The sequence below is a fragment of the Lissotriton helveticus genome, chromosome 1_1, assembly GCF_964261635.1.
Source record: "Lissotriton helveticus chromosome 1_1, aLisHel1.1, whole genome shotgun sequence".
In the NCBI taxonomy this organism is placed as follows: domain Eukaryota; kingdom Metazoa; phylum Chordata; class Amphibia; order Caudata; family Salamandridae; genus Lissotriton; species Lissotriton helveticus.
This window is the reverse complement of record NC_136057.1, coordinates 1,990,761,353-1,990,777,047: the sequence shown is the minus strand read 5'-3', so window position 1 is coordinate 1,990,777,047 and position 15,695 is coordinate 1,990,761,353. Positions and strand designations below refer to the sequence as shown.

The 15,695-nt window shown below is 46.3% G+C and overlaps 1 protein-coding gene across 1 annotated transcript in view; it reads right to left on the bottom strand.

The window, feature by feature from the left end:
* Positions 1-15,695, bottom strand: part of PLPPR4 (phospholipid phosphatase related 4) — a 300,445-nt gene that overhangs the window by 184,723 nt on the left and 100,027 nt on the right. The window lies entirely within an intron of this gene.

Genomic DNA, 15,695 nt, shown 5'->3' with positions numbered 1-15,695 from the left:
GTGTTGACTCTAGATAAAACTGCCCAATAAAAGTAACAGGTGCTAATGTAAAGTACTACAATACCTTCGGGTGGTGTTTGCGCTATATAAAATGCATGAAAAAGGTGACTGGTTCTAATGGAAAGCACTCCAATATCTTCAGATGGTGTTGGCACTACATCAAACTGCACAAACAAATTTGAAAAACAGAGTCAGTGGAGCAGGGAATCTGTACAACGGAGTTCAGCGGGGCAAGCAGCGAAGAGGGAGGTGGCTGGGCAAACAAAAGCAAATGCGTGCAGCCACAGGGAGATTAAGTGATTTTTCCCATAATCACACACTGTGTAACTGACGCCGAGGCTAGGGAGACGACGTGGCATCATCTTGGGAGATGATGTGGCATATGAGTCAGAGCTGCCATTATGGAACTGGGAAACTGGGTTTGAGTTTCACATTGGCTTAAGATCCTTGATTCTGGACAAATCACATAATCTCCCGTGCCCACAAAAATGAATGTGTCCTTGTGTAAAGTAACTGGTGGTAATGTAAAGCACTCCAATACCTCCGAGTGGTGTTTGCTGCTATTTAAATTTGCTTAAACAAAGTATCTGGTGCATAAGTAACACACTCAAGAGAATCCACAGGATATCAAACTTAATTATGCATTAGAAGGAAATCAGTGGAAGGATAAAAATGGAGCACACAGAGATGAAAGTTTCAAAACGATATATATTTACTCAAATAATCGGGAAGACAGAAATATGGAATCAATCAAAGCAATAGTTATGAACAGAGGTAGACAATAGTTTCACTGCAATTCATAACAAAAAACATCAACTCCTGGTGGATTTAACAGACAACCAAAATTAATTGATAAAAAGTGGTCGTATGTTGGTGCCAAGGCAACGTGACTGGATGAATGGATGATGATGGATGAAGTGTCGATGTTTCGGTCTAGAGGGCAATCGTCATGTAGACCATCATCAGGACAGAATATTTCATTGCAGAAAAAACTCCCTTAGAAATGAGAAAACTGTGCCCCATGCATTATTATTAATACGGGTTCTCCTCAAGTACGTTATTTCTTCATGTTATAGGCTACTTTGATGTAACAATATTGTTCCTTATAGATCAGAAAATGCTCCTATGTGCTGACCAACACAGGACAGTTACAATGTTTTGAATTTCTAGAGTATAGATTATTGGATTTATGGAGTTATTCATTCCGCCCAGGCTCAAGGGTAAGTTCGAGGACATCTCAACTCACCGTCAGGGATGGTTGTACTAGTTGACTGTTGTACATTTCTCATGCTTTATACCAACAGTGTTTTATTTTAAGACTGGAAGCTTCTAGATATCTTCTATGTATCCCTTAACTCCGCCTTGCACGGGTCTGCCGTCGCACTCCCGATGTACGTTTTGGGGGGGAGGGGGGGAGGGACAGAGGGTGGGGGTGGGGAGTAGGGGGGGGGGGGTAGGAAGGGGAGAAAAGGGAGCTGTAAGGGTCCAAAGAGCCCTAATGTCCTTTCTGTACGTTCTATGCTGTTTTGTTCTTAAGGTTACCTATGTCACAAATGTCAATTGTATTTTTTTACAGTCCACTATGAGTCCACACATTGTCCCACATGTTGTGCAGCCGGGGGTTTCATCCACTGCCTGCCTTAGATCACAGCGCACTATCTCAACGACGTTCCTCATCCCCAATGGCTAAGATAAACTCGTTGGCCGACGACCTCACAATAGTCTCTCTCAATGTTAAGGGCCTAAACCATCCGGTAAAAAGGAGGAAAATTCTTGATTATATCACCAAATCAAAGGGTGACATTATTTTGTTGCAAGAATCCAAATTGTCCGAGGAAGACCTACGTTTCCTTAATATTCATTGGGCATCACACATCCTGTCCTCACCAGCTTCCCACAAAAAAGGAGGGGTTATTACCATCTTAGCGAAAAAAGCAAACCTTACTCTAATCTCACACTCCCACGACGAAGTAGGCCGGCTGTCCATTACTAATCTTCTCAGGGAAGATGACCCTATTCATGTTCTAAATATATACGGCCCAAACGCAGACGACCCAGATTTCTGGGAATCGGTCTCACAGTCCCTAGAACCTATCCCTACTGATGATCTGTTGATAGTGGGAGGTGACTTTAATCTCCCCCTGGACCCGATCCTCGATAGGCAATCCAAATGTGCCTTCCACCCTTCCCGATCACATGACGCCCTCCTTCGCATATGTGACAGATACCACCTGAAAGACTCGTGGCGCTTACAAAATCCAGACGGTAGGGACTACACGTTTTACTCTGCACCTCACAATTCCTATTCACGTATCGACTTCATATTAGTTTCAAGCCCCTTCACACACCTTATAGAGGAGACAGAGATAGCCCCCAAATTAGTCTCTGATCACGCATGCATCAGAACCAAACTAGCTGGCTCCAGATCGATTTTACCACCTAGGAGATGGCGATTCAATGACGAAACACTTGCAGATCCCACAAACAAATTATTAATATCGGAGGCCATTGAGGATTATCTCTCTTTAAATGACACCCCCGACACTACACCTACCACCCTGTGGGATGCTCTGAAGGCCACAATCCGAGGGACCATCATCACAATCAGGGCAAGGGTAAACAAGACTCTCAATAAAGAGCTAGTAGATCTAGAGCAGCAGATTACCACACTCGAAACCCAACACAAATCCAACCCGCTTGACTCTTCCGTCTTTGATAATTTGACCAAGAAAAAATATGAATATAACACCATCACCAGCAAACGGGCGGGGGTATGGGTTAACCGATTCAAGGCCCTGAAACTGTGCGAGGGCAACAAAGCAGGGAAACTGTTGGCCTCCTATCTCAAACACAAACAGAAACTGACTACCATATCGTCCATTAAAGACTCAGGCAACGTCACACACACCAAACAATCTAACATCCTTGACACTTTTAAAAAATTCTATGAAGACCTATACAAAAATGACAAGATACTAGATGAAAATGCCTGCGCAAATTACCTCTCTTCACTCCACCTCCCGAAAATCTCGGAATCTGACAAATCCCATCTGGACTCCCCAATCTCTGGTTCGGAAATCAAAACAGCGATTAACACCCTGAAGAACAATAAAGCCCCCGGCCCAGACGGCTTCACTGCACCCTTTTTTAAGGCCTTTGCGGACCAAATTAGCCCCCCACTCCTAAAACTCTTTAACTCCACTGCAAACAATGGCGGTGTTTCTCCATCAATGAGCGAAGCCACAATAATAGTTCTGCCAAAAGAGGGGAAGGATCCACTACTCACTAAAAATTACCGTCCCATATCCTTGATAAATCTGGACTGCAAGATTTATGCTAAAATCTTGGCGAGCAGACTAAACTCCATTCTCCACAAAGTAATTAGCCCCTCGCAGGTTGGCTTCCTAAAGAACAGGACGTCCAACGACAACACTAGACTACTATGCCACATCCTGGAAAAGGCAAAATCCTCTTCCGCGCCAATGGTAGCAATAACCTTGGACGCGGAAAAGGCATTTGACAAGGTTTCATGGTCCTTTCTGCGCCAGTGTATGTACGCCTTCAACCTGGGCGATACCTACACCAGGATGGTGATGGCCCTCTACTCTGCACCTTCGGCCAGGATAGCTATAAACGGCACCCTCTCGGAACCGTTCCGTCTCTACCAAGGTACAAGACAGGGCTGCCCTCTCTCTCCAGCACTCTTTCTCTTAGCCCTTGAGCCCCTCATTACAGACATCAAATTTAACAGAGACATCGCGGGTATCTCCTTTGGGGACACGCGAGTCAAGTTAGCTGCATATGCAGACGATATCTTGATTGCGACCGAAAACCCTACTACCTCCATTGCTGCCCTAATGACCTCGATAGACAGATACTCCTCCCTCTCCGGATACAAATTAAATAGGGATAAATCCGAAGTAAAACCTCTAAATGTCCACACTTCGAAAGAGGTGTTGGGCGACTCCGGCCTTCTCTGGCAAACAGGAGTGATTAAATATTTGGGAATCGAATTCACGGATGAGTTATTGAGTACCCTTAAACATAACGAAAACAAAATCCTGAACAAAATCAAAAATTTGCTGGACGGCTGGTCACCCCGTTTCATCACCTGGTGGGGCCGTATCGAAACTATAAAAATGATGATATCACCCATGGTTAACTACCTCGTCACGATGCTCCCACTCGTCCTCTCCAAAGAATTCCATGCTAAAGTAGATAAACACATCTCGACTTTTCTATGGCAGGGCAAAAAAGCGAGAATTAGCTTAAAAAAACTTCGATTGGATAAGAAACTGGGAGGAGTTAATCTGGCGGATTTTAAAATATACCAAATAGCCTTCTTAGCAAAACAGGGGTCCTACTGGATATCCTCCCAACCGGACTATAGCCCAGTTTGGCTATCTGTAGAAAAAGCGATGCTGAAGGGGCTCAGCCCCAGCGTCCTACTCACTGTCAAACCCAGCCCCAACCTAGGTCCAGGTCTAATCTTCAAAAACACGAAAATGGCTCTCTTAAAAGTCAGTAAATATTTACCACATCAATTCCGAAACTCACAGTGGGAGTCTTTATGGCACAACTCAACCATCACATACAAAGGGAGACCCCTCAATTACCACGCCTGGATAGACAAGGGCGTCATATTCCCCCACCAACTCGTCGGAAACGCGCTACCCCTAACCTTTAAAGAAATTCAGGTTAAGTTCCACCTCAATAATATTGAATTTTATAACTTCCTACACATTAAAGTAGCTCTAACAAAGGCTAATCTGAATGCTGCCACTCCCTCCCTCCTAGATTTATTCCCCTCCCTTAACAAACAAGGACACCAAGTCTCTAGCTTGTACAAATTGATGCGTCCGCAAGCGTCCTCCCTAAATGCACCCATCCATCGATACTGGGACTCATTCTCCTCCGTACCGAACTCGGACACAATTTGGGCCAGAACGTGGGAATCCACCACCCGCCACAAAATATGTCCTACACTGTCTCAAACCAAGTTCTGGCTTCTGCATAAAGCATTCTGGACTCCCAGGAGGTTGTTTCTTCACAAAATCAAGGACGATGACACGTGTTGGAACTGCTCAGGGGTGGGAGGAGATCTGGAGCACTTAGTCTTCAAATGCCCCAGTGTTATCTCGTATTGGGACAAGATCTTTGGTTTCGTGAAGGAAGTCCTCCATATTACTCTACCAAGAGAATTCTCGTCGCTTGTACTAGGTTTTGCCAAAGCAGTCTCTCTCAATGAAAACGATAAAGCCCTACTGGACCTGCTGCTGACGGCTGGGGTTAAAATCATACTTAACAACTGGAAAAGCACGAGCAAAGCCTCCTTTCCTCACTGGTTGAACTGGGTATCGTACTTGAGAGGTGCTGACAATATATCCTTGACCTCCACTCCGTGGAGACCCCCATCGAGGAAAATCTGGTCCTCGCTGGACGCTCATTTTGATGCTTACAAACCTCCTTGAATCTTGCCTACAAGGTCCTAAAGCGCGTCAGCACACAATGTTTCATTCTGATTGTTAGCCAGTCTATGTTTTTGTACTTTCTTAACCACAGAGTGATGACTCCAGCTCCCACATGTGCTACAGGTTTGGGATACGTAAATGTTCATCTTATGTAGCCTCTGCGATAGTGGGGTGGTGCCTACCTCCATCAAGGTCAGGCTTTACATGACACCAGTTATCATCGGAATGTATGTGGTCATTTTAAGGGGTATTTTATGTATCATGTTGGACTCATTGTTTTATGGACTCAATTGCATTATTGGTACCAACTTTCTGTATTCCTAGCCATGTGACTGTAACTATTCGTACTGAACCGACTATTCCTGTACTGTTGATTCTCTTTGCAGCTCCTAATAAAAATCTTTTGAACTAAAAAAAAAGAAATGAGAAAACTGTGGCCACATTAGTTGGATGACAGTAGGGCACGATATTCGAATGAAAACTTTAGTTTGGAAAAACGGACCACATCAGTTGGCCGATTCTCAAGGGGCTCTCTAGTGGAGCAGCGTTATACACTCGTTCTTAGAAAAGAGAAAACTGTGGCCACATTAGTTGGATGACAGTAGGGCACGATAGTCGAATGAAAACTTTAGTTTGGAAAAACGGACCACATCAGTTGGCCGATTCTCAAGAAGCACTCTAGTGGGGCAGCGTTATACACTCGTTTTATAGACGGTCTCAAGGGTCGCGTCCTGTATCAGCATGTAGATTTGTCAGTGACCTCTACATGCTGATAAAGGACGCGACCCTTGAGACCGTCTATAAAACGAGTGTATAACGCTGCCCCACTAGAGTGCTTCTTGAGAATCGGCCAACTGATGTGGTCCGTTTTCCCAAATTCAAGTTTTCTTTTGACTATCGTGCCCTACTGTCATCCAACTAATGTGGCCACAGATTTCTCTTTTCTAAGAACGAGTGTATAACGCTGCTCCACTAGAGAGCCCCTTGAGAATCGGCCAACTGATGTGGTCTGTTTTTCCAAACTAAAGTTTTCGTTCGAATATCGTGCCCTACTGTCATCCAACTAATGTGGCCACAGTTTTCTCATTTCTAAGGGAGTTTTTTCTGTAATGAAATATTCTGTCCTGATGATGGTCTACATGACGATTGCCCTCTAGACCGAAACGTCGACACTTCATCCATCCATCCAGTCACGTTGCCTTGGCACCAACATACGACCACTTTTTATCAATTAATTTTGGTTGTCTGTTAAATCCACCAGGAGTTGATGTTTTTTGTTATGAATTGCAGTGAAACTATTGTCTACCTCTGTTCATAACTATTGCTTTGATTGATTCCATATTTCTGTCTTCCCGATTATTTGAGTAAATATATATCGTTTTGAAACTTTCATCTCTGTGTGCTCCATTTTTATCCTTCCACTGATTTCCTTCTAATGCATAATTAAGTTTGATATCCTGTGGATTCTCTTGAGTGTGTTACTTTCGTACAACTCACGACTAAGTCTAACTTTTGTTGAAATATAGTCCCTTGTAGCACACCTTGACCTTAACCATACAGTGCCCAAGCCTACAAGGGTTGATTGGGTTTCCCCTGCTTACAATACGGTGCATAAGTAAAGCACTCCAATACCTTCAGGTGGTATTGGTGCAACATAAAACTGCACAAAAAACAAATGTGAAAAGCAGAACCAGGAGACGAGGGGAATCTGGTGGAAGAGAGGATCTGTACAAAGGGAGTTCAGCTTGGGTAAGCAGCAATTGCAGGAGTCTGACGGGCAACCAACAGCAAATGCAAGCTGCCACGGGAGATTTAGTGATTTGCCTACATTTACGGTGTCCTCGTGAAAATTAACTGGTGCTAATACAAAGCGTTCGAATAGTTTCAGGTGGTGTTGGCTCTGTATAAAACTGCATAAAACATGTAACTGGTTTTAATATTAAGCACTCCAATACCTTTGGGTGGTGTTGGTACTATATAAAACTGCACCCAAAAAAGAAAAATTTGAAAAGCAAAATTTGAAACTGAGGCCGAGGCTAGGGAGATGATGTGGCATCCTCATGGGAGAGGATGTAGGGCAAGGGCTACAGATAATGAATATGGAGATTTGAAACTGGGTTTGAATGTTGGCGTCAGCTTAACATCCTTGACGCAGCCATATGCAAATCAGTCTTGACCCTGTTCCTCTTCGGAGCAGTCCAGTCCAAACAGTCCAGCCGGGTCCTCCCTGGACTGGAAACAAGCATATTTGGACCGGTTTTGTGGTAACACCCCTCATGAGCACCTACTTGTGCTTTTACCTGCTCACTCCTTCTCTGTTCAGGGCACTTCCAGCCTCCTAAAATCCTCGCGCAGCGGAGCCTAACGCTGACGTGCTGATCTCGCCATTGCCGCCATTTCCCGACGCCCACGCAGGCCACGCCCCTTTTTCAAGAGGCCACGCCCCTACTACATTTAAGGCGCTGAATACAAGCCCCTTTCACCATAGTGATTTCTCCTGAGGCGGAAGCCGGGAGTAGGCCTGTTTGTTCATTCTTTTAACAAAATTTGAGTGTTTATTGCCTTGTGCTTTTACCTGCTCACTCCTTCTCTGTTCAGGGCACTTCCAGCCTCCTAAAATCCTCGCGCAGCGGAGCCTAACGCTGACGCGCTGATCTCGCCATTGCCGCCATTTCCCGACGCCCACGCAGGCCACGCCCTTTTTTCAAGAGGCCACGCCTCCCATCGCCAACCTCCTCTTTCTATAAATCATGTGTACATTCCGGTCGCGCAGCGGACAAGCGCAGTGGGCGCGACAATTGCGCGCCGAAGGCGCGCCTAAGGCAAGCCCGTCTGCGCCCGTCCGCGCCAGACCGGGCCACGGGACACAACACTCTGGGCAAACCCTTATGTATACTGCTGACCAGCTGCGTTCTTTAAATGCAAACTGGCAATTGAATCAAGCTACTATGTCCTATGCCCATAAACTTGGCATTGCTGCACCTTTGTCTATCACACAAACTCCCTCTCCCCCTATTACCACCACTACCGCCCTTCTCCTTAATACGAGATCGGCCGTTAAACACCAGACTGAAATGTATGACCTTCTGGATTCGAAAACCCCAGATCTCCTGTTCCTAACAGAAACTTGGTACAGGCCCGACTCCCTGCCCAGCGTCCTTGCCTCCCTTCCACCTGAATATTCCATGCTCCTAGCCGATCGACCCGGAAGCAAAGCAGGAGGCGGCGTAGCTCTGATTGCCCGCAAGGAGTTCCATTTTCAGATTCTGGCCTCGCCCACACTACAAGCTGCTGACTGCCTCGTAGCGCGCTCCACCTTCCTTAAAAACCCTGTCACATGCATACTAACGTATCGACCTCCCCAGTCGTCCCCTGACTTCCTCCTCGCCTTTCAGAACCTACTGGCCACCTTGGTGATTAATAACGCCTCGGTCATAGTTTTGGGCGATTTTAATTACTGGCCCAATGATCCCGCCGAGGACTCCACTTCCAAAGATTTTACTCAATCACTCCTTAGCTTTAATTTTATCCAACATGTTCAAAGCCCTACTCATATCCGCGGCCATATCTTAGACCAGATTTGGATGCTTAATATTCCATCTTCCTCCCCCATTATTTCGCCTTGTCCCTGGTCGGATCATTCCCTACTTGCTTTTTCTATGGATCTGAACCAAAAAACACCCCTTCCTGTCCCTAAAAACATCTGGGTTAGGAATTGGAACAAAATGGATATTCCCTCCCTCTGCAATTCGCTAGTTGCCACCTGCCCCAATATTATGGGCTTAGACCCTCATTTCCAGACTGCCACACTCAATCGATGGCTCACTACCACCTGTGATCATGTGGCCCCTTTGAAGCAAACGGCTATCAACCGCTCCCATAAGGCCAACAAATGGTTTAGCCCTGACCTCAAAAGCAAGAAACTAGAGGTAAGACAGGCTGAACGAGCCTGGAGACGAGTTTACTCCCCCATTTGCCGTCAACACTTTGTCATTGTACCCAACCAATACAAAACCTCCATACTGACGGCTAAGACAGAGTATTTCTCTGGACGCATTTTAGCGGCAGAATGCCAGTCCCGAGAGATATTTTCTACTGTACACGAGTTGGCATCGTCGGATAGAGCCTCACCCAAAATCCCCCCCTCCCAGGCCTTATGTGATACGCTCAATGATTTTTTCATTGACAAGATAATTCTCATTAAAGCCAACATTCCTCCCCCTCCTCCTACTTTTACTTCTCCTCAACCACCCGAAAATCACTGCTCCCTTACTACTATTCCTCCACTCTCCAGAGAATCGCTGTCCCCTCTACTTAGCCGAGTCAAGTCGGGCTCCCCAGCCGACATTGCCCCGGCACGTATTCTCAACCAGTTCTTCCTGGCATGCCCATTTCCTGCCCTGGCCCTTTTGAACAATTGTTTCACGTCGGGCCTCGTTCCGGCCCCCTTGAAGACCGCTATAATTTTCCCAATATTAAAAAAAGCTGGCGTCGATCCTTCTTGCCCCGCAAATTACCGCCCCATATCCCTCCTCCCTTATTTGGGAAAAATAGCAGAGTCCCATGTCACCCAGGTGCTCAGCTCCTTCATTGAGAGCAGCAGCTATCTTGCACCTTGCCAGGCGGGCTTCCGCCCCCGGCACTCCACAGAGAAGGTGGTAATTTCTGTTATGGACCAACTCAGGGAAGGTCTTGATACCAACATCCCCCAAGCCTTGGTCCTCTTGGACCTATCCGCCGCTTTTGACACGGTGGACCACTCCATTCTTTTGTCCGTGTCAAGGCGGCGGGCATAGGGGGGGACAGGCTCTAGCCTGGATAGATTCTTTCCTGGAGGGGCGCACACAGGCGGTCCACTTGGCGGAATTTTCAGCCTTACCTAGCAGAGTGAAGTGCGGGGTTCCCCAGGGCTCTTCCCTTTCCCCTATTTTATTTAACCTTTATATTTTTCCCCTTATTTTTGCACTCCAACAAATGGAGGTCACAGTCTACAATTATGCTGATGACCTCCAGCTTATTTTTAATTTTTCCTCTTCCTCACCAGATGCCTCTAGCTTCCAGTCGGTCCTCCTGTTTATCCGAGGTTGGATGAACGCAAACCATCTCAAACTCAACCCGGATAAGACGGAGTTGATCTTGACTGGGGGCAGTGGCAATCCCTGGTCACCATCTTTCTGGCCTATTTCTTTTGGCCCCCCCTCTCCCTCTCACTCTGTTAAAACCCTTGGGATCATGCTTAATCACCACTTGACACTTCACACCCACATAAGTTCCGTTGTTTCCTCCTCTTTTTTTACTTTACGCATCATTAGGAAAGTATCTCGGTTCTTTTTTCCCTCCGCACTTAAACTGATCGTCATGGCCATGATCCTGTCAAAAATTGATTATGGTAATATCATCTACAACGGCGCCCCGGCCTATGCACTTCAACGTCTTCAGCTGGTGCAGAACCAGGCAGCTCGCCTGGTATATGGCCTACCAAAATTTCACCACTCCTCCCCTCTTCTTATGGCCCTTCATTGGCTCCCAATAAAGCAAAGAGCCCTCTTTAAACTTGGCTGCCTTACCTTCCAAGCTCGGACTGGCACTGCCCCCGCTTTCATTAACTCGGCCATAACCAACTATAATCCCACCAGAGACTTGCGTTCTTCCTCCAAATCCCTGCTAATCATTCCCCGGTTCAAGAAGAGTCGTTTCGGTGGCCAAAAATTCTCGGTGCTGGCCCCCATCTTCTGGAACTCTCTCCCCCCCTTCCTTAGATCTTCGCCCTCTCATACAGACTTCCACAAAGATCTCATGACCTTTCTGTTTCAGCAAGCATTTAGCCCATAACTCCCTCTCCCCCACAGTTTGAAATCCTATAGCGCCAAGAAACTGCCAAGTGAACGCGCGCTTTACAAATAACTCAAAATTCAAATTCAAATGAGCCAGGCTAGCTTGAATGCAGTGGCACAGCGAGCGAGGGACCCATGTCTAGGCATACCCATCCCACTTAGGGTGAAATCTGCTGTGACAACAAATGATGGATGGAATGCTGAATGAATCAAACATTCACCCCCAAGTCAAGAGGTCTGGGTTAAATCCATTGTTCTTTTGCTCTCTGCGCCACCCCAGTTTGGACCCAGTCATATCCAAATCAGTCTTGACCCTTTTCCTTATTGGAACAGACCAGCCCGAACTGCCAAGCCAGGTTCTAGCTGGACTGGAAACAAGCATTGTTGGGCCGGTTTTGGGATCACACCCCTCATCAGCCAGGCTAGCTTGAATCCAGTGGCACAGCAAGCAAGGTACCCACGTCTGGGCATGCCCGTCCCACTTAGGGCAAAATCTGTTGTGGCAACAAATGATGAATGGAATGTTGAATGAATCAAACATTCACCCCTAGTCAAGAGATCTGGGTAAAATCCATTTTTCTTTTGCTCACTATGACACCCCCCCGTTTGGACCCAGTCATTTGAAAATCAGTCTTGACCCTTTCCCTCATTGGAATAGTCCAGCCCGAACTGCCAAGCCAGTTTCTAGCTGGACCAGAAACAAGCATCCTGGGACTGGGTTCGGGGTCACACCCCCTCATCAGCCAGGCTAGCTTGAATCCAGTGGCACACCAAGCAAGGGAGCCACATCTGGGCATACCCATCCCACTTAGGGTGAAATCTGCTGTGACAACAAATGATGGATGGAATGCTGAATGAATCAAACATTCACCCCCAAGTCAAGAGGTCTGGGTTAAATCCATAGTTCTTTTGCTCACTACACCACCCCAGTTTGCACCCGGTCATATCCAAATCAGTCTTGACCCTTTTCCTTATTGGAACAGTCCAGCCTGAACTGCCAAGCCAGTTTCTAGCTGGACTGGAAACAAGCATTGTTGGACCGGATTTGGGGTCACACCCCTCATCAGCCAGGCTAGCTTGACTCCAGTGGTATAGGAAGCCAGGTACCCATGTCTGGGCATGCCCGTCCAACTTAGGGCAAAATCTGCTGTGGCAACAAATGATGGATGAAATTCTGAATGAATCAAACATTCACCCCCAGTCAAGAGATCTGGGTTAAATCCATTGTTCTTTTGCTTACTACGCCACCACAGTTTGGACCCAGCCATCTGCAAATCAGTCTTTACCCTGTTCCTCATGGGAACAGTCCAGCCCACTCCTCATCAGCCAGGCAAACTTGAATCCAGCGGCACAGTGAGCAAAGGACCCACGTCTGGGCATACCCATCCCACTTAGGGTGAAAAGTGCTATGGCAACAAATGATGGACGGAATGCTGAATAAATCAAACATTCACTTCTAGTCAGAAGATCTTCCACCCATCATCTTGTGTTTGCCACATTTAGAAAGTGGGCATTTTTCCTGCCTTTGCCTATTGGTGCCCTCAGCCTGTCTTAGGTTACATGACTAGGTGAAGCTGGCAATTACATTTTGTGAATTCCTCCCAGACAGTCATGCAATGATGTAGCACTCTAACTAGGAAATGCATGGATTAGGTGAAGGGCTATCTGCTGGCAGGCAGGATGGAAGGTGGAGCTGGGCAAAGTCCCACATGCAACTGAATAGGCTGTGCTCCTCCTTCACACAAAGGGCTTATGACCTCCACATTGGCACTGCAGCCTCTTTGGAAACAGTGCAGGGGAGTCAGGAATTTCCAGCACTTCAAAGTAGAGACCTCTAGAAATGTCTCCCAACTTTCAAGGAGGCACTGGGTATGAAACGGGGGCTTTCAGACCCATTCTTCAGTTCATGTTCTGGATTTGTGGAAGGACTCTCAGAGGACTGTTGCTGTGATGTGCTGTACACTCTGAAAGTCTACTTTGCTGTACCTTGAAGGACTGCTTTGCTGTCTGGAGCCTGCCTTGATCTCTCAGAGGCCAGCCCTGCAGTTTGAGCTCTACTTCTTCACCTGAACCCAGGACTACCAGAGTGGCTCCAAGAGCTAGTTTGTTGGTCTCCTGTTTAGAGCCACAGGGACATAAAAGGCTCCACCATCTTGAACCCGCACTTGGATCCAGCCTGAGTGACTTCTGAACCCTCAAGTGGAGTCCCACCATTCCTGGACCCTTGGTTGTGGTGCCAAATGTGCTCAGATAGCCAAAATCCAAAAGTGAGAATTTCGAAATGTTTTGGCTAAAACTGCTCTGTGAACCAATGGAAGACCTTAACCAACCGGCTCGTCTACCTGCCTGCATTTCCGACTTGGCAGCTTCTCTGCAGAAGCAAATACTGTTCAGTGGTCCTTCACCAAAGTAGTATCCAAGCCATTGAAACTGTCTTCAGCAAACAGCGTGCTGCCTCATCCAACTGGACGTTTTTTACTTCCCAAAAAAAGACAAAGGCCCTGATTTATATGTTGGAGGAGAGGGTACTTTGGTGCAACAGCGAAGGAGTTCCCTTTCAGCCAATATAGTGATCCAACTGCCACATTTACATGCGGGAGGGCATTAGGGTTAATCATGGCAGAGACTACTTTGTCGCCATTGATATTAATCCTCTCAGTCGGCCCTGGGGAGTAAGGGCAGTTGGAGAAATAGCTACATGTCCGCACATCCAATTTGGATGGGCTGACATGCTAATTTTTTTACTGTTTCTTACCGCCAATGAACAGTAAAACATTATAATGCTCCCCCCACCATGGGAGAAGACTCTCATTGTGAGGGGAGCATTCTATCTTTTTTTCGAAAGAAAAAGAAAATACCCTGTACTACAGTGCTGAATCATGCTGATGCAATACCGGAGAACAGAATAAAATGTATGGACAGGAACCGCCGTCACAGTGGTTCCTGGAAATGCTTCTATAAAGTACCCTCTGCCTGGCGGTCATTTATAAATCTGGCGAGCCGTTCTTCCACCAGGGCAACAGAGTACTTTTCTCCATTGTCCTGGCATTCCCACAAGCCGATCACCAGCATTTAAATTAGGCCCTAAGTCTGACCATAAAAATCTTCACTCATGCTTCGAACCAAGGCTAACGACAATGGCGCTCCCTCCTTCAACACCGCCTGCAGCCTTGCCCCACTGAACTTTACCTTCTCAGAAAAATGTTCTTGAAAATTCATTTAAGTCCTGGAGGTTAGCGCTGGCTGGGCCCAATCCACTTCTTGTACGCTAACTACATTCCATCATTGTCTGTCATTTTCTTTTACTCTGACCCGGTCGTGCTTGACTCGATGTCCACAGTTGGCGCTTTGATGATTTAAGTGCTAGTATTACTAAAAACTTAAAAAATTCATAACTTAGGATCTACTGATTCGATTTTTGTCTTTCTGGTGTCAAATAATTTAATGAAATTTACTAAATTTTTCTATATTGGTGTGAGCGTTTTCTTGTGTTGTGTTTTCACTTTATTGCTGTTTGTGTGCTGCATATACTTTACACATTGCCTCAAAGTTTAGCCTGACTGCTGTTTGTGCCAAGCTGTCCAGGGTTGAGAACAGGTTAATTTAGGGACTTTTGTGGTTCACCCAGCCAGGAATTGTGGATTTTGCTTGACCAGGGCTCACACCCCAGTCAACCAACTCAATTTCTCACATTGGCATTCAGCAGTGTGGGTCAGGACTTGTGTTTGTGCAGCACCAGGCAGATTTGTGTTCCACAAAAAAAAAACAGAAAAAATAATTTGCCACCACATTTGACCTCTTTTTAAATTATCCTTAGTTTTCCATTGGCTGGCTTATCTTTTTTCCAAATCAATACTTAGTGAACACACTTGTGGTTTCAAACCATTGACACCGTGGCAACTCATTATTAGGAGGGTGCACCCTTTTCACCACGCCCTCCCCATACGAGATTGAAAATTGAGTTCACTTCCTATGTTTCAAGTTAGAATGATTTTTGTGACTTGCAAAATAGATTTAGTAGATAAAAAATTCATGTGGTCTAAAACCTCACTGAAATGCTCTGTACATCTGGCCCCTAACTCACATATTGATGGTTAAGGAACTTCTAACTTAAATAGCAAACACACATACACAGCTGGAATGCTTGACACCAGGGGTCAGATTTACAAGGTCTGGCGCATCTCTGCACATCAGCAGGGATGCGCCAGAACACTTGTGACATGCAAAACCACCCATGCGCCACCAATTATGCGCCGCATTTACAATGCGGCATGCCGTGGCACACGGATGGGCAGATGGGTGTCGTATCCCCCTGTGGAAATGCGGCACATTGCTGGAGTCGCGTTGCAAGCACAACGCGGCTCCAGCAAGGCTCGGGGGTGCCCTATCC